Source organism: Acomys minous, assembly GCF_964271855.1.
Source record: "Acomys minous genome assembly, chromosome: 16".
Lineage (NCBI taxonomy): Eukaryota > Metazoa > Chordata > Mammalia > Rodentia > Muridae > Acomys > Acomys minous.
In genome coordinates this window covers 77,195,722-77,219,245 of record NC_140498.1, presented here as the reverse complement: position 1 = coordinate 77,219,245, position 23,524 = coordinate 77,195,722, and the positions used below count along the sequence as shown (strand labels likewise).

General features: G+C 43.9%; 1 protein-coding gene across 7 annotated transcripts in view; it reads right to left on the bottom strand.

The window, feature by feature from the left end:
* Positions 1-23,524, bottom strand: part of AUTS2 (activator of transcription and developmental regulator AUTS2) — a 1,106,846-nt gene that overhangs the window by 728,121 nt on the left and 355,201 nt on the right. The window lies entirely within an intron of this gene.

Here is a 23,524-nt window from a genome sequence, read left to right as displayed (position 1 = left end):
GCAGCAAAATTCAGTGGGTGGCAGTCCCAGAGTGAATAAGAAGGAAAAAGTAAAGTGATAAATCAATAGCATTTTACATTAGGATTAAAGTCGACATAAATATTGTTCAAAAAATAGAGAAAGCTTTTTATGGTTTCTGATCTTCTGTTTTTAATGGGTATTCTGTGTGTGTGTGTGTGTGTGTGTGTGTGTGTGTGTGTGTGTACTTGTTTCTTGTGCTTTTCCTTTTTTCTTTTTTATTAATTTCTCTGCTTGCTCTGTTCTGATCCAGGTTGCTGGTTTCTTTGCTTGCCTGCGTTCTTTCTAAAGCGAGCGAGAGAGAAAGGAGGCCTAGAGTTGGATGGGTGGGGAGTTGGGGAGGATCTGGGAGGAAATGATGAAGAGGAAACCATGATCACAACACAGTGTGTGTATATATATTTGTTTTCAATAAAAAAATATAAAGCTAGTCACAGAAAAAAAAAAGCCCACATCTTTTTAACCAACTTGACACAAGGTTATGGTACTTAGCCCATGATAAATTTGTACACAAAAACTAACTGGTCAATAACGGCAGCAGGACAGAGCATGAACAATCCTCAGATAAAAGAAAATGATCAATAGCACATAAAAAAAATGCTGCTCCCCCTAGTCAGCAAGGGCTACTGTACGAGAAAGTGATCATTCACCCCCCAAGCACCTACAGGAGGAAAAATGAACTTGACAGTAGGGAAGGCAACAGGAACACAGTAAGCGTCCTCACGGGCTGTGAAGAGTAACAGCTCACAGGAAACAGTAGGCTATGGTCATGGAGTGTTTTGACACATCAGACTTAAAGACAAGTTTCTGTTTTCTGTATGTGTATGGTGGTGGGGGGGGGTATGTGGACACATACATACCCAAATCATTCACAGAGGTCAGGGGACAAGCCCAGCTTCTGTCAGATTCGGATTTGAGACAGGCTTTCTGTGGTTTCCATCTGCGTACTGCAGGCTAGCTGGCGCACAAACTTCGGGGAAGTGTTCCCGTCCCTGGTGCCCACCTTGCTGTAGGAGCTCTGTGAATGCAGACACTCACTGCTATAACCTACTTTACTTGTAAGCCATCTCCCCCACCTCGAAGACAGCTTTTTTTTTTTTAAAGGAAGACAGGTACAATGCAGAGTGTCACTACAAGGCTCAACCCCATTTCCTCTCACATACGCTGAGTGGCCCTGTGCTAAGTATAGGAATTTTCGGACAAGTTTGTCTCATTTAAAAAAAAAAAAAAAGAATTCCAGTTTATAGAAATAATATAAGAACTGATATGCAAAAGACAAGACTTACATTACTGGTAATACTGCATGTCAATACTGACAGGATCTGGAACTACCCAGGAGAAAAACCCCTGGGCACGTCAGTGAGGGAGTTCTCTAGACTGGGAAGTTTCACCCTGAATGTGGGCAGCACCATCCATGGTCTGGGGTCCTGGGCTGAACCCAAAAGGACTCAGTGAGCTGAGCACCAGCATCCACCTCTCTCTGCTTCCGGACTGTGGTTGCCATGCGACCAGCCGGCTCACGCTCCTGCCTCCATGCCTTTCTCAGACCTTGAGCAAAACAAACTTTTACCCTTAGGTTGCTTTTCGTCAGTCATTTGATAGCAGCAAGGGAAAAAAAAAACGTAATACATACTATAGAGAATAGTGAGTGAGTTGTATTTGCTGACACTACGGCTGCCACCTAACGCATATGGGAGTGAGGCTATAGAAAGAGGGTAGCCCAGCAATATACAGGATTAACATATCAAATAATGCTGAAGGGGAAAAGTTACATAAAAACACACCAACCATTAAGAAAGCATATTAGAAAGCTACTTTCTACAAAAAACAAAACAAAACAAAAAACAAAACAAACAAACAAATAAAAAACACCTGATATTTTTGCAGCTTGAAAAGCAACTGTTGAGGAGAAAAAGCAAAGTGTCTTTTTGTTGTTGTTGTTGCTATTGTCTTTATCTTGTGGTGAAACCAGTGACAAAGTTAGGTCTTTTCCACCAGATACCTGCCCTAGGTGGAGGAAACATTCCCAGCTCACTTCTAAACTCCTATCCTCACCAAGGAACTAAGGAGAGCTATGTGAAATACCGCGTGTAACTTAAGGAATTACCCAGTGAGGAGTGTGTCTCTGCTGGTCCAGGGCTTGTCTAGCACGCCTAGGTGTGGTGCAGAGGGAAAAGGGCTCAGTAGCACATGCTGGCCATCCCCACTTGGGAGGTGAGGCAAGATGATCAGAGTTCTCACAGCCACAGATCACAGAACCACTAGGGTGGCTCAACTGATAAGCTTGCTGTGGAACCTGACCCCCAGAACCCACACAGTAGAAGACAATTAACTTCCGCCAACAGTACTGGGACTTCCACATTCATGCTGTAGCGTGCACACAAGCATGCGCGCGCACACACACATATGCTAAATAGACAGACAGATGGTTTTCTGCATTTCTGACATGACTACCTACCATGTGTAAGACATTCTTAGGAAACTTCTGGTTTCCTGGAGCGCCCACAGCCACCTTTGAAGGTAGGTCCCATTCTCCCTTGTTTTTATGTAAGGAAAGGTCCACAGAAAGTGTCTTCCCTAAATGACACTCTCTGCATAGTCATGACATTCAGATGAAATGTCACCTCCATTTGGGATCCTTTCCAGCACGCCACAGCTGCTGTCTCTGCTTCCTTCACTTGGTATTTCGACCACAGTAAGTCTTCAGACATCCCAGGTGTACGTCCTCTAGAGGTGTGGCTTTCAGAGCCTCCCTGTTCCAGCTTATGCAGCTAGAAATCTATTTGAGGGGCTGAAGAGATTGCTCAGCAGTTCCCCGTGTCTACTGCTTTTCCACAGGATCCAACTCTGGCTCCCGGAACCCATGTTGCCTTCTCTAGCTCCAGGGAATCCAGCCTCTTCTTTATGGTACTCATGCTCACGTGTACACACCCACACACACCCACACACCCACACCCACACAAAACAAACAGACAAACAGATGGTTTGTTGACACAGTTCAGTAGTTAAGGGCACTTGCTACTATTGTAGAGGGCTGAGTTTGGTTCACAGCATCTACATCAGACAGCTAATAAACGCCTACACTTCCAGTTCTCTACTGTTCTTTCTGGTCCTCTCTCATGCACACTCAAACACAAACACACATAAATATTATTTCAAAAAATTCTTCAAAAACAATAAATAAATATAAAATGTTAAAGACCTAAATTAAGTATCATAAACACGATTATACCTAGCCTTGACTATAATAAGGATTTTAAGGCTAGCCTGGGCTATACAAGACTTCAGAAAGAAAGAAAGAAAGAAAGAAAGAAAGAAAGAAAGAAAGAAAGAAAGAAAGAAAGAAAGAAAGCCAGTCATTCCCAATGCACTGCCTGCTCTGTGAAATGATAGTACCTGAGCAAGAGTATCAAGAAATCATCTGTCTTGGATTTAGAGCACAAGAAATAAGACACCCCAAGCCCTTAAGTAAAGAAAGCTCTAAAGCCCAAAGCCCTTCCTTGAGTAGAACGTCAGAAACAAAATGGAGATGTTCCTGAAAGTGGACTTCTGTGATGCACCTCGGATCTGGACATGACAGTGCAGGTTTGTCATCACAGAGTCCCCAGTAGTTCCTCATCCCGTCCTCCCAGCATCTCTGAAATCTTTAAACAGGGCAGAGCGAAGAGCGGGGTGTGTGTGGGGGGGGGGCACACACTCGCTCTACGAAGGTAGCATGGAGCACATTTCTTTAGAATGAGGCAGCGGGGGCGCGTAGGAGTGGGTTGGGTGAGGAAGATCATCGAAGGAGCTCTGGTACCATCTGTCTGCAGAGCAGGAAGAACACAACAACAACAGCTGGTGAAGGAAGCAGCAAGATGTTGGTCCTGGAAGTGACAAGATGGGAAATGACAGGAAGCAGCTTCTTGCTCCTCTGACAGCGAAGGAGGCACGCGGCGGCAGCGGCGGCGGCGCTCGAGTGTTTGAAAACCTCCAGATGCTGCTGTCCTCACATGCCGGGGCTTTGTTCAGGCAACATCTGAGAGCTCGCCTTTTTTTTTTTTTCCTCCCAGCGCTGCGTATCAAACGCAGGCAGGCTTCTCGCCCTCCTCCTCCTTTCCCTCACAGGCAATGTGGAATGAATTTCAAGTCACCATGGAGAGGGGAGGGGAGGCGTACAAATAGCACCAATATGAGCCTCTTGTGAAACTTTCAACAACAACAACAACAGAAAAATGTAGCGCGTGGTTCTGCTTCCTGTCATTTGTTGAGTTAAACTAATATTAGGCTTGGATCCAACTAAGGAAGAGGGAAATGATTAACAACGATGATTGACAGTGGGTAGTGCAGTGTGGCAGGGCAAGCACCGACTGTATATCAAGAGACTACAGGGAGAGAGGTGGGCCAGGCTTCTACGGGAACTGCAGCAGCCACTAAGCTAAGCGCTCGCGCGTGCTTCCCTTTTAGACTCTAGCTTCTGAAGGCAGAACACAGGTAGCGGTCTACACAGGCTGCACGGCCCCAAGTCAGAATTTCAAAGGACTTAACCATGTGACGTCAATAAACCATTCGGATGTAGAGTGGTCCCGTCTGCGGAACACACAGGACCAATTACCCAACAACTGTGCCACATGCGCATAAAAAAATATACTAAAATGTCAAGAGTAGAGGCCCTTTAAATTGTATTGGACACCACAGGTCACATTTCAGAATCTCACCGCTTCAGGCTCCACCGGGCACATTCCTGTCCTGGGAGTGCACAGCTGGTTACCCAGGCCCCTCCTTTATCAGGCCAGCTCAACCCTGAGGAGCCGAGCAGGGTTCCCCCTCCAGTTTTTCAAAATAGCCTCTTGGAAGTGATGGCTGTGTACAGTGCTTAGTTGGCCCATCTCAGCGCCAAGTGAGCACCTCCAGGGAGCAGGCAACACCTTCTTCATCTGCACAGGAAAGCTAGCACCTAGACTACTGTCTAACTTAGCCTTTTACCACCTAACTGATCATGGATACGTATCATGGCACTTAAAGTTTGAGTGGAACACAAGAAACTGACAATGCACGGGAGATAAAAAGTATTTTTAACAGTGTGTTTCATGTTGTAAATATGACAACGTGGAGTTACAAGCCAGCCTCTTAAGACAGATGCTCAATCAATGTTCCACAAACAAGAAAAATCTTTACAGTAGATTCAACAGTCCAATGTGCTTATGAGAAAGTGCCAATTAGATACACCGCACTGGACTTCCTAGTTCAGTTCCAGTTTCCTTCTCTACAAAATGAACCAAGACCATCACAGAGTTTAATTCCTGGACTAACAGAAATAAACTCAAAGGATGCCATTGTTTTAAGTGCTGTTTCGAAACATGATACACAGTCAAATGAAGTTATACCTTGTTTGCTGCAGCTTTTTTTGTTTCAGATGAAACAACTGTTACATTGTTAATACTGAGACAGGGAAGTTTCCTAGTGTCTCATCTGTTTGCAGACCTGCTCTCTTCTAACTCGGAATAATCTAGGCTTTTGCTTCTTCCGGATGTGAGCGGCTAGCTACTCTCATTCCTGTATTATTCCTTACCCTCCACACATTGGCCTAAAGTGATCTTCCTAACAAATAGACACACACAGGGGCAGGAGGTGCAGCTCACTCAGCTGGTATAGTGTATGCCAAGTGTGCAAGAAGCATGGGGTCCATCCCTGGCCACACATACACTGGGCACGGAGGATCAAGTCTGTAATCCCAGCACTGGTGAGCAGAAGCCGGAGGATAAGGAGGTCAGGGTCATTGTCAGAGGCATACGTACATAGCATGTTTAAGGCCAGCCTGGGAGGAGGCTCTCAAGTAAACAAGTTCCATAAGTATGGTGCATGACTGTTAAACTCGAGGCTGCTTTATACATTTTCCAGCTCAAATTATGCCATGGCCTACTTTCCCAGCATGCTTTTCTGATGTGACAAAACACTCTGACCAAAAGCAACTTGAGGATGAAAGGATTTCTTTGGTTTACAGATGATAGTCCCTTGTTGGAGGAAGCCAAAGCAGGACCCTCGAGGCTGGGAATGAATCAGAGACCATGGAGAAATGCTACCTGCTGGCTTGTTCAGCTTCCATATGTAAGAAACCAACCAAACCAAGGAATGTCTGGAGCCCAGGAGTGGTAGCAGCCACAGTGGGCTAGGCCCTTCCACGTCAATCACTAAGAAAATGCTCCCGAAACATGCCTGCAGACCAATCTAATGCAGGCAGCTCCTCAGCTGAGGTTCCCTTTTCTCAAGGGACTCTAGTTTGTATCAAGTTGACAAAAACTAGCCAGCTCAACCAATCGTTTGTTAACTTGATACACAAACGTTTCACTACCAAAACATAATGTTTCCTCTCCTGTTTACCCTGTCAAGATTCATGTTACTATCATAATATAAGTCACAGTCTAACTTTAAAAGTCCCAAAGTCTTTAAACAATTTAACCCTTTTATAAGTCCAATGTTTCTTTAAAAAAAAAAATCCAAAGTCTAATTCTGGGATCCTGTAAAAAACAAAACAATAACAACAACAAACAAACAAACCAACAAACAAACAAAAAAAGCACATTACGTACTTCTTATTCCAAGGCAGAAGCAAAGCTCAGTGAATCATATCAAAGCAAATCCCACCACCAAGCACTGTAGATCAAATCCTACAGCTCAGTGTTTTGCTTGTAGGATTCATGCATGACCTGGCTCCAACATGCTTGGGCAGCTCCACTTCGTCAGCTTTGCCATCTACAGCACACACAGCTTGCCCAGTAGGCTCAGGCTGGGGCCATTTCACACCTGCCACTGTTCTCTGTAGTTGTCTAAACTGCAGCTGTGGCTGAGCCTGCACCAGTGGTCTCTTCTGGCCTTCTCAGGGAGTCCGGTCCTCCCATATGGTGTCAAGCCTTGGCTTCTTTCTATGACTGCCTTAGTCCTACGGTTACCATTGCAACTGTGGCTGCACCTTCACCAAAGGCCACTCCTGGCCCCTCTTTAGGAATACTACCACCCTACATATACATACTCATGAATGCATAAAATGGGTATCTGCATCCACATGTGCATATGCATATACACGAAAAAATATGAAAACACACACACACGCACAATACTGTATGCGTCACACTCAGACATAAAAGAACAACCATCGAGAGGTGATGGGGACATGGCAGTTCTATCTCGACAACTGTACAAACTTGAATTCCTATACAACAATGTCCCTGAACTACACAGCTGGCATCAAGAATTATTAGATAACTGGTGCCTTGGCCACCAGAAACCTGGTTGCCATTGGGAGAGTAAGTGTCCAACCAGCATCAGTCACTCCATATGACTATTTCCACAATTTTTCACTTACTAGAAATAAACATACAATTGCTGAAAAAACAATCACACAAAATTTAAACATCTATAGCCTGGGGCAATATTCGTATCCAAGAAAATCCATACTTTCAATGGAACATGCCAGCTAATTGTGGCCAGTTGTTTGACCAAAGGTTTAAGAAATGCTAAGTCTCCAACAACCCTTCATCCTTCCTTACTAGGCAGGGGCAATGCTGCCTGGGGGAAAACAACTTGTGCTCAAGAGCTGGTTAAGCCCAGCAAAGCCATCTCTTTTCCTCTTGCCAGAGTCAGCCAACCACTTGGGTGTGAGCCAATCTGCAACATGGCAACACAAGGTGACAGGTTGAATATGCATGTCCTTAATGGGTCTAGAAACACAGAAATGAGGCCAGCTACATTTTCTGTCTGGGGGAGATGCCAGTTTGCTTTCAATTACTATCAGTTTCCCTGCCCTTACCCTCACCTTTCTACAAGTTGGTATGAAAAAAGCACAGAGCTATTGAATGCAACTGATAGCCATTAATAACAACAAGCGGCTTCACTGGTGTCAATACCATGGATTTAAGCAGAAGAAAGCCACATCCTAGGACAGACACTCTGCTAAGTCACTAAATCAACAATGCTGAGGTCCTCCCTATCTCTGGACTTCTTTATATAAGCCACTTTATTTTCCGTTTATAAAAAGATTTATTTTTACTTGCATTTATGCTTGCGGGAGTGTATGTCATACATACATTTGTGCCTCACAATGCCCAGACCATCAGATTCCTTAAAGTTGGAGTTATGGTAATTGTGAGTGACCAGATGTAAATGCTGGGACATGAAATCCAGCAGGAGTGTAAATACTTTTTAACCACTGAGCCATTGTTCCAGCCCCTTGTTGATTAAGCAAGCCTAAGAGAGAGAGAGAGTTCCTAAAACAGTTCAAAGCAGACTAGGAAACAGAATTATCTCCAAGTAAACCCTCAATTGGATACACATCCAAACATTTTAGTTTGGAGCTCTATAAAAGAGCATTATTTTATGTGTGAAACCGATCGCATCAGTACAAAAAGAAGCAATGCACCACTTTAATAAACTAAATAGATTTAACGTGTCAATGTGAAATAGCATTGTATGAAACAACCTTAGGGAAAGGGCAGCAAAAAAAAAATCTAGGAGTGAGCAGAAGTCACATTAGTGTGTGTCCATCAAATAATATAAGCAGGCTAGATGCTAGGATGCTCCTTTACATGGGAACAGTGCTGTGTGTCTCTCCCAGAGTCTATACAGTTCTGATATCACCATCTAACTACACAAACAGAAACATGGATTTATGCTCGCATGTAAAGAAGAGGAGGTACTTTACTAAGTGTTAGTGTGCCCTAGATCTCAGGGCAGGACAGGCTGGGTGGTTCCAATAAGAAATGTTCCCCATACGCTGATGTAGTTGCACACTTGGTCCCCAGCAGGTGGCGCTGTTTGAGGAGGTACAATCTAGCTGAAGCCTTTGAAAGTTCTTAGCCTCCTCCCACTTCCTGTTTTCAATTCTCATTCTTTCTCTCTCTCTCTCTCTCTCTCTCTCTCTCTCTCTGCTTATTTTGTAGTTGTTGTGGTGGTGGTAGTTGTTGTTTGTTTTGTTGTTTTAAGATTGGTTTCTCTGTGTAGCCTTGGCTGTCCTGGAACTCACTTTGTAGACCTGGATGACCTCGAACTCACAGAGATCCACCTGCCTCTGCCGTGTTCCGGGATTAAAGGTGTGCGCCACCACTGCCCAGCTTCCCTCTGCTTCCTATGTGGATAAAAATGTGATCAGCCAGCTTCCAGTTCCTACCGCCATGTTCCGTCTTTCAATGCCGCCATAGGTTCTATCCCTGTGGCGCCACAAGCCAAAATAAGCTCTTTCTGCCTTAAGTTGCATGTTTTACCACAGAAATAAGCAAAGGAGCTAACACAAGTAGTGGCTCTGAAGATTCTGATTGTACACACCCAGGGCCCTCTTCAAATTATCTTCACTCCAAGGCACTAAGAAACAGATTAACCAAGAGAGAGGGCTCATGTTTTCCTGGCGTGGGAATGGGGTAAAGGACAGTGCTCAGGGGTGGTGGCTGTTTTTGTTTTGGAAAACAAAGGGGGCGACTAGTACTTTTCTTCTGAAGAGGAAGCTAAGGTTCATTTTTCTACCCTGTAAAATGAGACTACTGATCTCGATTGCATCTCTTAATACTTATAAATATTTAGTGGGGACCTACTTTGTTTCAAGCAGTGTTCCAGAAGCTGAAGAAATGAAGACATGCCTTCAAGGACATACATGGGAAGTTTAACAAGTGGCACTAAAATTTAAATCCAAGTGCTTTATAAAGCATCTAAGCATCGACAGTTCAGTGCTCTGAAATGGAAGTAATGAGTGAGAATGGCAAACTCCAAACACCAAATGAATCTTAGGACACACCAGAAGTCCAACTTATGTCTTGAGTCAGAAATGGTCCATCTGAAAGGGACAATGAGAGTGAGTGTCCAAGTCATTTCTGTAAAGGACTATCTCCAAGTCGGCCCAGCTTTTTGAGCCTCGTGCCTTCTATTTCTTCCTGATACTTCTGCCAAGGAAATCTGAAAGTCAGAAACCCTATGGGGTTACATTTTCATTAATTTAACATCTCGTGAATCCTCAAACTCTTCCTGCTTCCTCCTACTTTTTTTTTTCATTTATTTTTTTATGTATGTGTGTGCTTGCCTCACTGTGTGTATGTGAACATGGGTGCAGATGTCTTCAGAAGCCAGAAGAAGGCGCTAGATCCACTGGAGCAAGAATTACAGGTGGTGATAATGCACCTAATGTGTGCATCAGCCACGCAGCTTAGAGAAATACCACTCTTGAAGAAGACCCAAGGCTCCACGCTAGACATCTCAACTGTAATTCCAGCTCTTCCGGGAATCCATCACCCTCTTCTTGTTGCATCATCATGTTGGCACGTGCACACACACTTTTTTTTTTGTAAAAAAGTTAAATTATAAAATATATGTGAACATCCCTTTCTGACTACAGCTTTACTTTTTTCCTCACTGAAGCAGGTATTGAGCTCCTGAGCTTTCACAGTGATTTGGAACATAGGGAACATGAACATTATCGATACCTATGACATCAGCTGAGTCTCACCTCCCGCAAGTCTCTATTTTCACAGTTTAAATACCACCATGGCCCATGCTAAGTAAGAACAAACAGGTATGTTCCTTCCCCTTCAGTATTGTCATCATTAGAAATTATATCACAGTCTCGGGCAAGGACAAAAACACCGCAGAGGACAGATATCCACACAACGATCCTAACAAATTTATAACCAGAGTCGAGGGAGGGAGGGAGTGTTACAGAGGATCACCTTGAAAATGTCTAGAAAATTAATTCTGGATCTCAGAAATCACACTGCCTCTCCACTTGCTCATAAAGAAATCTTGGAAAACTCAGCCAGAAATCTTGCTAAAGTCCAAGCATCCGTCATCTACTCCGTGCCCTGGTCTTCTAGTTCCATTTCTGTTGTTGTGACAAGCAACCTGATCCAAAGCAACTCTAGGCAAGAAAGAACTTTCTTTGACTTACAACTGCAGGTTATATATAGCCCGTAAGTGCAGCAAAGTCGCAGAGGCAGGAGCTGGAGGCCTCTGGTCATACCAAGCGCCCAGTCAAGGCCAGAGCCAATGCACTCATGCTGACTGCTGCTTGCCTTTCAGCTGACTTTCATCCTTACACGTTTCAGGGCCCAGCCCAGAGAACCATGCCACACATGATCAAGGCAGGTCTTCCATCTCGACTACCAACCAAAAAATTCCCCCAACAGGCATGCAAGCAGGCCTACCTGATCTAGAACACAGTCTTCACTGAGATTCCCTTCTCAGGCGACTCAAGATCATGTCAGCTTGACAGCTGACCAGCACCTTGGCAGAAACGTGTGACCTCATAGTGCTTCTCTGTATGTAGTGTGTTCTGTCTTCCATGTTTACTTATACCACTTAATTCTGGGATTCTTTTGCAAAGGGATCAAACTTGAAATGTATTTCTTTTTATATTGAACAGAAAGCACATTTGTCGGGGAGGTTACAATGAATTTCTATGCATAAGAAGCCTGGAGTCCTTTCTCTACGGGATGCAAATATTATTTATAATGTGTTATATTCTACCTTGAACTTCTTTCTCATATGTCCAATTTTATTCTCCTGTTTAAAGTTCACTTTCTTCTATGGAGAGGTTATGTGTAAAGGTGTAGCCAATTGGATTCTGTGGCACCTTGCATCAAACCACCCACACAAGGAATAAACATTCTGCTCTAAATTCCTTTACAGGTTTTTGTCAGAACAAAACTTGTAAGAGGTTATGTGTGTTTTCTGGGTATGTGTGTGAGCATGAGTGTGTTTACTTGTGTATAGGTACATGTATAAATAACATGGGTGCATGTATATACATATGGAAAGCATCCTTGGGTGCTGTACACCTTGTTTTTTGTTTTCTTGGTTTTGGTTTTTTAGATAGGGTTTCTCATTGGCCTGGAGTGCCCTGGTTCACTAGGCTGGCCGGCCAGTGAGGCACAGGAATCCTCTGAGCTCTACCTCCCCAGTGCTAGGCTTACAAGTAGGCAGCATCATGCCCAGTGCTTTACATGGGTTCTGGGTGGTCAAACTCAGGTGTTCTCAGGCTTGCACAGTAAGCACTTTAGTGGCTGAGTCATTACCCACTCATTCCTTGCTTTCTCCTTTCTCAGATTTTTGGGACGCATAAAAACAAACCCTTTTCCAGCCGCCACTAAACAAGCCTTCCAATACCTAAAGCCCAGGTCTAAAGAGCCAAGCTTCTGGTGCCAGGCAGAGCCATCCTAAACACAACACAGAAGGCCAGGGTGAACGCCAAGCTTCTGTCTTATCCTCAGGAATTAGCGCCCTGGCCAATGCGCATGCAGTCAGTTATTATCAATTTTTTGTTGTTGTTTTAAAGGAGGCGGGCAAAAGAACAACCCCTTGTAATCAGAAAAGCGCGGGCACCGGCCAAGAGCTGGTGCCATCTGCTCATGTGAGCAGATTCAAAGCTGGAAGAGAAGAGGTTGACGACGACGGGGCAGATGGGACTCTCTTCAATCATCTGTTCTGATTATTTTGCTCCCCATTTTTGTTTAACAATCTGAATGAATGACAGAAACACACATCTCCGCTCAACCAGAAAGATGAAGGCAGCATACAGAACCCAATCATTTCTCTCTCCACCATCTTCATTCCAAACAGTGCCATCCCACAGCTGTTAACTAATGAGGAAAACGCCCCAGTCTGCACTGAGAGGCTCTGAAAGGTGAGCTCCATCCTTCAATTTTGGCGGTGAAACTCAAATTTGCACACCGTCTTTCCCAGTAATGACTCACCTCAGCTTTTTTACAGGAACATTTGACTCCCAGAGCTGCACACAGGTGGAAGATATGATTACAGCACAACTTGGGGACCTAGGACAGGAGATACAAAGCTCTCTGGCCCAACCATTGTGCCCCTCTCCTAACTAGGTTGCCATGCCATTCTTTACGGGGCCACCCGGATCATTCCATTTGCGCTTCTCCTATTACACTGGCTAGGGCTACACTTCTTTGTACAGAGAATTCTGTCAGGGAGCTCATTTTTACAACAGGAATTTGTTCCGATGGGCTTCACATGGCAAGAATTATTTAAACACCACATGGAATCCTGCTGCATGAATTCAGAAAACTGAACCCTGCTGGATTGCACTGGGGCTGAATGTCCAACACATTTGTACGACGTGTCTCCTCTCCACCGACTGTGCGCAGTTACGCGGTGGTACCCACTGTTAAGCCCTCTCTCCCAGGCTTCACTTAACTGTCCCCCCCACCACTTGTGTGACTCATAAGCTGCAGCCCTTCAGATGCTCAATTCCACAAGCAGCCGTGAGGAATCTTTCAATATGAGGCTAAAAGATACCACACTTAATTGCCCATTTCTTTAGAGGGTAAACATGTAAAAATATGTATATTGTTCACTACGGGTTTTTGTTTATTATCACATATCAAGTTTTAAGCAGTGATACACAAATCAGATTGGCCAAAGAAACATGTTACACACAGAGAGAAGTTGAAGTTTTTTGTAACCGAGATCCTAGGTCTTTTAAGTCTTACAAAAAAAAAAATACCACTTACACAATATTTCAGAATTCCATCTGCTACCCTGGTTTTCACCCAAAGACGCCCCCTCCCCGTGACAGTTTATTTCACCTGTGAAAGCACATACCTGGCTGCCCGTCAACGGACCCAGCCCTGCATACTAAGTTTCGTGAGTTCAGAGATTCTGTCTGTTGTGGATACTGTGTTGGTCAATCTTGTCAACTGTCTAAGATCTACAATCACCAAGGGCACAGGCATGCAGTGAAGGATTTAGCTATGTAAGGATAAATAGCATGGGAAGAGCTACCCATCCCTGAGGGGCTGGAGTCCTGGTATGTACAGAAAAGAGAAACCAAGCCAATCACCAGCATCCATGTCTCTGTTACCTGATGTGACCAGCCACTTCACACCCTCTCACCCTGACTTCCCCGACACAGTGAACCATTTTCCCAGGTACTCTGACATAGCAACAAGGCAATTAGCCGATACTACCTACCCCCTGACATACGTCAACCTATGATATCCTTAACCAAATGCACAGGTACATGTAATCACGGCATGGCTCCCTCAACCACAGCAAGAATGAAATCAACCGCGGACACAGAGTCAGGCATCTGTCTGCAAGAAACTTTCACAAATGTGTAAGAACAATGCATGGCATCCTTTCGAGCTCATTATTATAAAGTGGCTTCCAAACACACCAGTGCCCGGTTCTAAGAAATTCTTTTCGGAGAGCGATTTTGTTTTGTTTGTTTGTTTGATGTAGATATACTCTACATACCCTTGTTTCTACAGAGAAAGAATGAATCCTTATTCCTCAGCAACAATGGCCCCTGTAACACCGTGTACACCACCCAATCTTAAAAACAAAGTCAAGGCCGAGGCGATGGCCCCGTGGGTAAGAGCACTTGTTTCTGCCAGAATGAGGATCCTTGTTAGAACCCCAAGGGCTGATGTGCCTGTAACCAGGGCATTGGAGAATAGAGGCAGGTGGATCTTCAGAGCTTTCCCATCAGTTCACCTAGCCAAAAAGGTCGCCTTCAGGCTCAATGAGACACTGTCACAAGGCAACAAGACAGAAAGGATGCAAATCCTACTCGGGTCTCTTCATGCAGGCTCATAGGCACACACACGTGATGTGCATGCGCCACAAACTGCACTTAAAAGCAATCCATGGCTGGAAACGGAACTTGTGAACTCAAACGACGAAGTACTTCGCTCCGAACCCTCTGAAAACCACGGAATGTTGAATTCCACCCTACTGCACAATTCAGTGAAAGCCACCACTATCTGTGCGTCAGTACTAAACACGGCATAGCAAGGTGATTCTCTTTCCCACAGAGTTTCACAAAAAGAGCTCAGAATGTCTGTCTACAGGTGCCTAGGATTTAACAAGACCTCGGAGCAAAATTTGCTGGTTCTAAGGTAACAAACTGAACATTTTAAATAGAAGATTGTGAATATCAAATAAAAAGGTATGTGTGTCCCCAAGTACATGCTAATGTGACATACAGTGTAAGGTTTAGAAAAAAAAAAGTAATTCTCTTTCTTTGGGTGACACACCACAGGGTTTTCTTTGTCCTAGGTTCATGACCCCCTGCCATAGCCTCCTAAATAGCCTCAGGCAAGTGTCAGCACACCTAAATTCGTATTTGTGATATTAGAACCTCCTGCCTCCCCATACCTTTATATTTGTTTGTTTGCTTATTTGTTCATTTATCTAATTATTTTGTTCGTTTTTTTTTTTCTAAGACAGGGTTTCTTTGTGTAGCTTTGGCTGTCCTGGAACTCACTCTGTAGACCAGGCTGGCCGTGAACTCACAGAGATCCTCCTGCCTCTGCCTCTGAAGTGCTGGGATTAGAGGTTGTGCCACCACTACTTGGCTTACTGTTAGTTAGTTAGTTAGTTAGTTAGTTAGTTAGTTAGTTAGTTAGTTTTTTGAGACAGGGTTCCTCTGTGTAGCCGTGGCTGTCCTGGACTCACTCTATAGACCAGGCTGGCCTTGAACTCACAGAGATCCACCTGTCTCTGCCTCCCTGAGTGCTGGAATAATAGGTGTGCAGTACCACACCAGGCTGGCTTATTTTATTTTTAAAGACAGAGTAACTAAATCTATTTAACTGTTTAAATGTGTGTGTGAGAGTTTATACATACCACATGCATTCACGTAGCTGCCCTGGAGTCGGAGTTTCAGGTGGTCGTAAGCCTACTGACACAGGTGTTCAGAACTGAACTCTGGTCCAGGAGAAGAGCAGCAATGGCTCTGAACGGATGGTTCATCTCTCCAGCCCCATCTCTATGTACTTATTAATTCTTCATGTGAAAATAAAGGTGCTATCAGCTGTGTTTCACAAGGTTCTAGCAAAGACTGAATGAGTCCAGCTCATAGTTTTAAATTCAAAATTTAAAAGGTCATCTTGGCAGAACTCCAGCTTCACTTTTAGGAACAACAGAGAAGCCAACAGAAACACTGGGCAAACTTAGCTAGACGTCGGTGTTCATTTAAACCATGGCAGGAGGAGGCTATACTCCAGCATTTCTCTTACACAGTCAAGGCTATTTTATTAAAAGACCAATCTGACAACTCAAAATTTAGACCGCAAATTCCAATTTAGTAAATTTAGCAACTGAGGATGGTTGAGGGTGTGTGTATTTTTTTTCCCCTGAAGGAACTACAACACAACTACTTTGTAAGTAAACATGCTTTATTTTGGTGACACTCTTACTTATAACTGAATCCTAACAAATGTAGCAGAAAAGGAGTTATTAAAGATAGATGCAGGCCAGCAACATGGCTTAGCAGGAAGAGACATTTGCTGCACAACCCTTGCCACTGGACTTCCATGGAATCCACCTAAAAGTAAACAGAAAGAGCAAACTCCACAAAGCAATTCTTTGACTTATGTTCAAGCACACACACACATGAACACACACACACACACACACACACACACACATACCCACACACACCACCACCACAACAACACATACACACACCACACACACACACACACACCACTACCACCACCAGCACCACAACACACATACACACCACATACTACCACACACACATACCACATATCAACACACAGACACATATCACCACACACACACATCACGTACCACAAACACACACACACCACCACACACATATCACACATCCACCAGCACCAAGCGCAGTACAGCCCTCCCACATCATAAGCATCTATGCACAAGCACACGTAATTATAGTAAAAACATAAATACTGTATTCAGATCCATGTTTAAAGTTCTTTATGTTTCCAGGTAAGAAACTTCTATTCTAAACAGCCATGATGTAACGCTGCCAAGAAAGGAAGTGATGGTAGAAAGAAGGGAGAAAAAAAAAAAACTTGTCCATCTCAGCATAAGCAATGGAGAGAGTAGCATGTACAGGAGATGCCCGTACCCCTCCCACTCCTGAACACTTCAAACGCACCTGCCCTCTGTCTTCTCTGAGAGTAAGGCACTAATACTGCCTAGTACAATCTGATCGCAGGCCAGGCCTTCCAGCTTCCTGGTCTCAACCTCTGCTCCCCACAGTCCTACAAGGAAGTCCCTGCCCTTCACCATCTGCACAGGCTTCTGTTTCTTCTCTTTGATGGACTTGACCCACTTGGCCCGACCTCCAGCAACTCTGACAGAGGAACAGAGCAACAAGGCAGGGCTCCTAACAGGACTCCTCCCAATGGCTGAGGGGGGGTTTTAAAGATCCAGAGTTCCTACATGCCTTGCTTTTTTTGTCCCAGTCTATTCAACAGATTTTAAATAGTAGCTCCTTTGATCAGGTGAGAGGCTGTGACTGTGAGAATTTAGAAGCCCCTGTGAGGGAGAGTACAGAAACTAGCTCCCCACAATTCAAGATTAAAAACTGACATGAGGGTGTAGCTCACTTGGTATCATGTTTCCTAGCATACACAAAGCCCGGGGCTGCATCCCAAACTATAGGACACACCCGAAATCCTAGGGTTTAAGAGGTGGAGGTAGGAATTTAAGATCATTTTCAGCAACAGAGAGTTGGAGGCTGGCCAGGAGTGCATTGTTTCCAAACACCGAAAGTAAACAAAAGCCTGGCATGTGTTATATAGCGCTTGCTTTCCTTCAGCACAGTTTGTTCCTCACTTATATTTTTTAACTCCTCTGAGACAGAGAGAGAGAGAGAGAGAGAGAGAGAGAGAGAGAGAGAGAGAGAGAGAGAGAGAGAGAAAGGAACATTGAAAGACACGTTAAAGTATCTCTAAGTTCTACACCGAAGGGGTCAACAAGATGGCTTAGTGAACAGAGGTACTTTCAGCGCAGGCCTGATGATCTGAGGTAGATCCCTGAAACCTGCCTAAAGGTGTGAAGAGAGAACTGACTCCACGTGGGTGTCACAGTCTTCAGACCCTAACGCATATGTCTTACACACACAACATAGTAAACACTTTTTTTTTTTCCAACTATACAGAAGCAAAGGCTACCAGACGAGCAGTATGGCTTCCTAAGATGCCCTTGGCTTAGATGCATGTGCCAAATCCCCAAGTAGACTTGGGGGAACAAACACGATCAGGCAAATGGATCGTCATACGGCCTGGGATTTTACTAATGGAGAGAAAGCCAAGTGAACACAACAACTGTATCAGCGATGGTCTCCACTGCTGTGCTGAAACACCGTGGCCAAAGCAACCTGGGGAGGAAAAGGGTTTATTCAGCTCACACTTCTACATCACAGTGCATCATCGGAGGAAGGAGGGACAGGAACTGAAGCAGGGCAGGAACCCTGGAGGCAGGAGCTGATGGAGAGGCCACGGAGGGGTGCTGCTTACTAACTTGCTCCCCATGGCTTGCTCAGCCTGCTTTCTTATAGAACCCAGGACCATGAGCTGAGGGATGGCCCTACCCACAATGGGCTAGGACTTCCCCATCAATCACCAACTTAAGAAAATGTCCAACAAGCTTCCTGAAGCCTGATCTTATGGAGTCTTTTTTTTTTTTTTTTTTTTTTAAGTAAGCTCCCTCCTCTCCGATGACTTTCGCTTGCATCACGTTGACGTAAAACCATCCAGCACAACGACCAAACTAGAATGCTCAGAGAAGTCACAGGGTGAGTCCAGTGATGGCAGCAGATTGGTTCAAGTAAAAACATGGGTCTTGGCCCAGGGTACCTTGCTGAGAGGCACAATGAAGTGTGAGAAAAGACTGACCTTTTGTAGAGCAAATCGTGAGTATTAAGTATGCAGAATACACAAGGAAATACAGGAAGCTGCAGAGCAGGAGGCAGAAACCTTCTGAAAGGAGTCCTTAGCAGTTTCAGTGGGTATCAATTTCTATTTTTCTCCTTTGCATTCACAAAGGCAAAATCTTCCAGTCAAATCAGAGTGCAGTAAACCATTAAGTCAGCATTCAACAGGTTTAATTACCATGTAAATGAAAGAAATTATTATTCACTGTGACATTCATTTATCTCAGACCAACACTGGCAGCTTTATAAGAGCAAATCTTAAATGGGGAGAGAACCACAAAAACTGAGGTTTATGATTACAGACAAATTCCGCTGCCAAACATTGGGGAATCTAAACAAGAAGTGTCTGTCTGCTCTCCTGAGAAGAAGCACGTGAGACTCTGAAGCCCTCGACGCGGGGCCAGACTCCACTAGGTGCTCTGCTGCTGGGAATTCCAGTGACAAGGCTAATTGTGTAGGCCACAAAGCCAGGAACGCCCACTGTGACTTGGAAGTCCCTGGACTCTCTGGAAACAATTCTGGCCCTCAGGACCTACAAGGTGATTTTGGACACACTGCAGTGTGAGATAGAAAGAGCCCACAGACACTATCAGATGCACCCAACCATGGATCTCTTGTAATGAATTAAAACCTTCCCCAACAAGAAGAGAAGGGAGTCCCTTCCCCCCCACCCCCAACAAAACTACATGTGTTTTTTTTTAATTTGTGGTTTTTTTGTTTTGTTTCTTGTTTTTTTGTATGTCCACCTGCTGTGACCTACAGCAAGAGGAACTACGGGGATAGAGAGCATTGACATATCAGCGGGGTACTAACTGGGGTTTAGTATGTTTCTTTCAGTGTTAAAAAATCTCATTTTTCAGAATCCAGGCCTCATACTCTATAATCCCATTGAACTCTTCTAAGCTGTTCAAAAAAATTCTTTGAACACAGTAAAATGTCTAATCAAAACATCTCATTCTTATTCTACCACACTCACAGAGATACTTGGGTGCGCACACACACACACACACACACACACACACACACACACACAGAGATATTTTTGGAATCCGTTAATCTTAAACCTTCCACTAGACTTCCAACAGCTAGCATTTAATTACCACAAATATAACAACGGCTAGAAATTGGCAGGAACAACCTCCATTTATTTTAAACCTGAGACCACACAGTTGGAGGATGAGAAGTTCTTGTTGAAGAATTCAGGCCAACCTAAGGACAAAGTGCAAAGCTGTGATGTGACGGCGAGGAAGCCGCAGGGGGAGGGAGTGGGATGCTGGGGGCTATAGGCCAATCTGATAGCTCAAGTGTTGAAAATCCACCCTTAAGACAGGACTAGTGAGATAGATCATCTGTTAAGAAAGAACAAACACTGCTCTTTCGGGACTTGAGTTCAGTTTCCAGCACCCACATCAGGCAGCTTATAACTCAGGGGACCCAATGCCTTTTCTGGCTTCCATAAACACTTGCACTTGTGTGCATATATCCACATACAGACACAATTAAAAATACAATAAAATCTTTTTTTTTTTTTTAAAGAACAACTTAAGAAACACAGAAGCTTCATATTTTCTGGCTAGTATTGGTTTCAGTACTCTGAATTTTATACAGGAAGTGTCTATCTGAAATAATTTAAGAAACATCTACATTAAATATGTTCCAATCCTCCAGCAGGGGTATGGCTCAATGGATAAATTACCAGAGCCTATACCCCTGAAACCCACATAAAGCTGGACACTGTAGCACATGTGCATAATACTAACACTGCTAGGGTAAAATGGAAGGTGGAGAACAGGACATTCCCTTAAACTCATGAACCAGCTAGCCTGGCATACATAGCAGTGATGATACCCAGGGAGCCTAGCACACACACAGCAGTGATGGCACCCAGGTTGCCTAGCACACATATAGCAGTGATGATACTCACTCTCAGAAAAATAGAATCTAAAGGCCAACACCCAAGGTTGTTTTCTGACCTCCCCAAAAACACATGTATATCTGCACTCACAGATACATACAAAGATACTTTTGGTTTGTTTGTTTGCTTGTTTGTTTTTTGTTTATTTTTTAAGTATGTGCGTGAAGCAAAATTTTGCCCCTGGATTACCGTTGTACTCATTTAAATTTGTATTATTTAAAATAATAGTAGTATCATTGATACAAATCAACGGTAGTGATACACACATACACATATATTGGTCATTTGTTTGTTGCAAAGCTGAAGAAAAAAAAAAACCCAGGCTATAGTACGTGCTACAAGCTGAGGTGTGTGTATGTGCAGTGTAGGGTAGGGTAGTATGTCTGTCTATTAATACTTAGCTGAGAGTCAGAAATGAGAGCCTCAATTGGCATTCAGTTAATACTTTATTCCACCGCCAGATTCATAGATGTCTTGACTTCCAGCATACGCATGTTAAACACAGAAATATGAGTGAAAGATCCTTTAATCCGTGTCTCTTAATTCTTCCAGCATATCCCGAAGCTCCAAACGAGGGTCAGAGATACAACCTTCACAAGCAGGGTTTTCTCCAGGCCTGAAGCAATTAGCTTTGTGGTGTTTTTCCCCATTCTACGTACCACCCTGGTTCTTGTCTTCTTTAATGGTTCTGCTTTTCTCAAGGTCATTGTTTCAAGTTCTATCTGACTTCTGACTCTGCCAAGCGGAAGCTGAGGCTATTTTATTCTGCACTAGCCCTTCAGGGAGATCACCTTATTTCTCTTGCCTTTCAGAACTGGAAACTAATTATGGATCTGAAATACACATATTTAAAGATATATGACTGCTGTTCTCCTCTCCCTGCTTTGTGTTCACGTGATGCTGAAGGACTAACAGCAGCACCTTGGGGGGCTTCCAGCAACTTGAGGGGAGATGGGAAGTCCTGAGAATTACTACAATCAGGGTGTAGCTGTGATAGCGATTCAGCCGGCCCCAAAGTCCCGCTGCAGAAGAGGGCACACGATTCTTCCTACATCTAAGAAATCCTCCGCAGTGCTCTGATGATAACCAAACCTGAGCCCTCTGAAGCTAACACCTGAGCTGTAGCTCTAAGAGACAAAAGCAGACCACACGGCCTGTAGTGGGGTTGTTGAAATCCCGGTCACTTTGTCTCAGATGGCTTACCCCTGAGCTCTCTGCTATGGTTCCATATTAAATCTCTCCTAAGGGCTCATAAGCCAAGGGCTGTTCCCCAGCCACTTACTTTATCATAACTGGATCATGAAGAGTCTAAGTCCATCCATAGATTCACCCACAGATTAACCTAAAGCTGAATAAACTGCTCAGAGATTTCTTGGAGTAAGAGGATCACGGGGTATGTGCCCTTGAAGGGTTTGTCTTGTCCCTGCTCTCTGCTTTCTCTCTTTGGTTCATGGTCACAAGGAGGTCACTATGTCATCACCTTGTGCTATGAGGTCCCAGGGACCACAACATCAAGTCATCATAGGAACAACCTTTGAAACTGTGCGACAAAAGAAATCCTCCCTCATTTTTGATGATTTTCTTAGATATTTAATGACAAAGTTAGAAAGGTGACTAACAGCCCCTCAGACTGATAAGCCATGTGTTTATATGTATAGGTATTTCATATGTATACAGAGAGATTCTAGTTCCACTCTTTTAGATTCCTGAGCTCTGCTACTTACACCTTGACTGATAGCTTAATAATTATTGTTAATAGTCTGAAATATCAGTCAAGTAGCATATTAACATATTAATATATTTTGTAAACTCTACAGAAAAAATAATTTGAGTTTTGATGAAAACCCATAGGACTATGACAAATGCTGCACAGGAGCATTAGAACAAAGTATAAGTAAGTGCAAGATGCAAAAGGAAAGAAATCTAAGGACAAACAGACGAGGGTAAATTTCAAGTAAGACTGGACAGGAAAGTTAGCCAAAGTGAGCACTCACAGCAAGATCAAGAACCCAGCACTCCTAGTGAAAACAGGAAGGTCCGTACAGAATGGGAAGAAAGGTTCAGATTTGGTTATGCCAGCAGCTTCCAGCAGAGTCAATTAGTTTAGGCTACTAATACTTAAAACTGGTTCCAACTGCTTTTCAGAACTCAAAACTATTAGGTAGATTTTCCTTGCCACCCTAAAATTAGGCTGCACATTAAAAAGTCTTGTCTCTTGTTGAAGGACAGAGCCTATGAGGAAGCTCTCAGGTACATCAAGGAACACTCTGAATGGAGTGCCCAAATTATACCCTTTCCCTTCCAACTCTCCATAAAGACTCACTTCTGTCAGGAGTGTAACTCACCTGGCTTCAATACTACTCAAGCTAACGGCTGAACCATTGTGTTATCGCAAGCCAGGACCCTGCGTTGTCGCTGGCACCTTGTGGGGACTCACAGTGAGGAGAAGTGGTTGCTGGCTAAGCCATACAGGAACAAACTCGGCCGTGCACTTTTTTTTTTTTTTTTTTTTTTTTGTCATTTCTCCTGGAGGTGGTGACTCCCAGTGGTGAGCACTGCCTTCCACTTCCCTCTATCTGTCTCACACAGTCAAGCCCATGTGCATTACAGAGTCAAAAAAAAAAAAAAAAGCCTTTTTCCTTTTTCATTCTTCCTTGCAGATAGCCTGGGGCAGGAGTGGGAGAGAAGAAACAGCATACAAAGCCTTCCTTGTTCTTTTGAATCTTGCTTAGACAAATTCTAAAGGAGAGGAAGGCACAGCTAAGCATTTTATCCTGGTGTTAAACACTACTTAAGTCCCCTGAGAGGGAAGGAATGCATTCCCTTTAGTATTCACTGTGCTAAACTACTCAGTGTTCCTGAAAGATAATCTAACAGAGCAGTCAGCAAGAAAAAGCTCA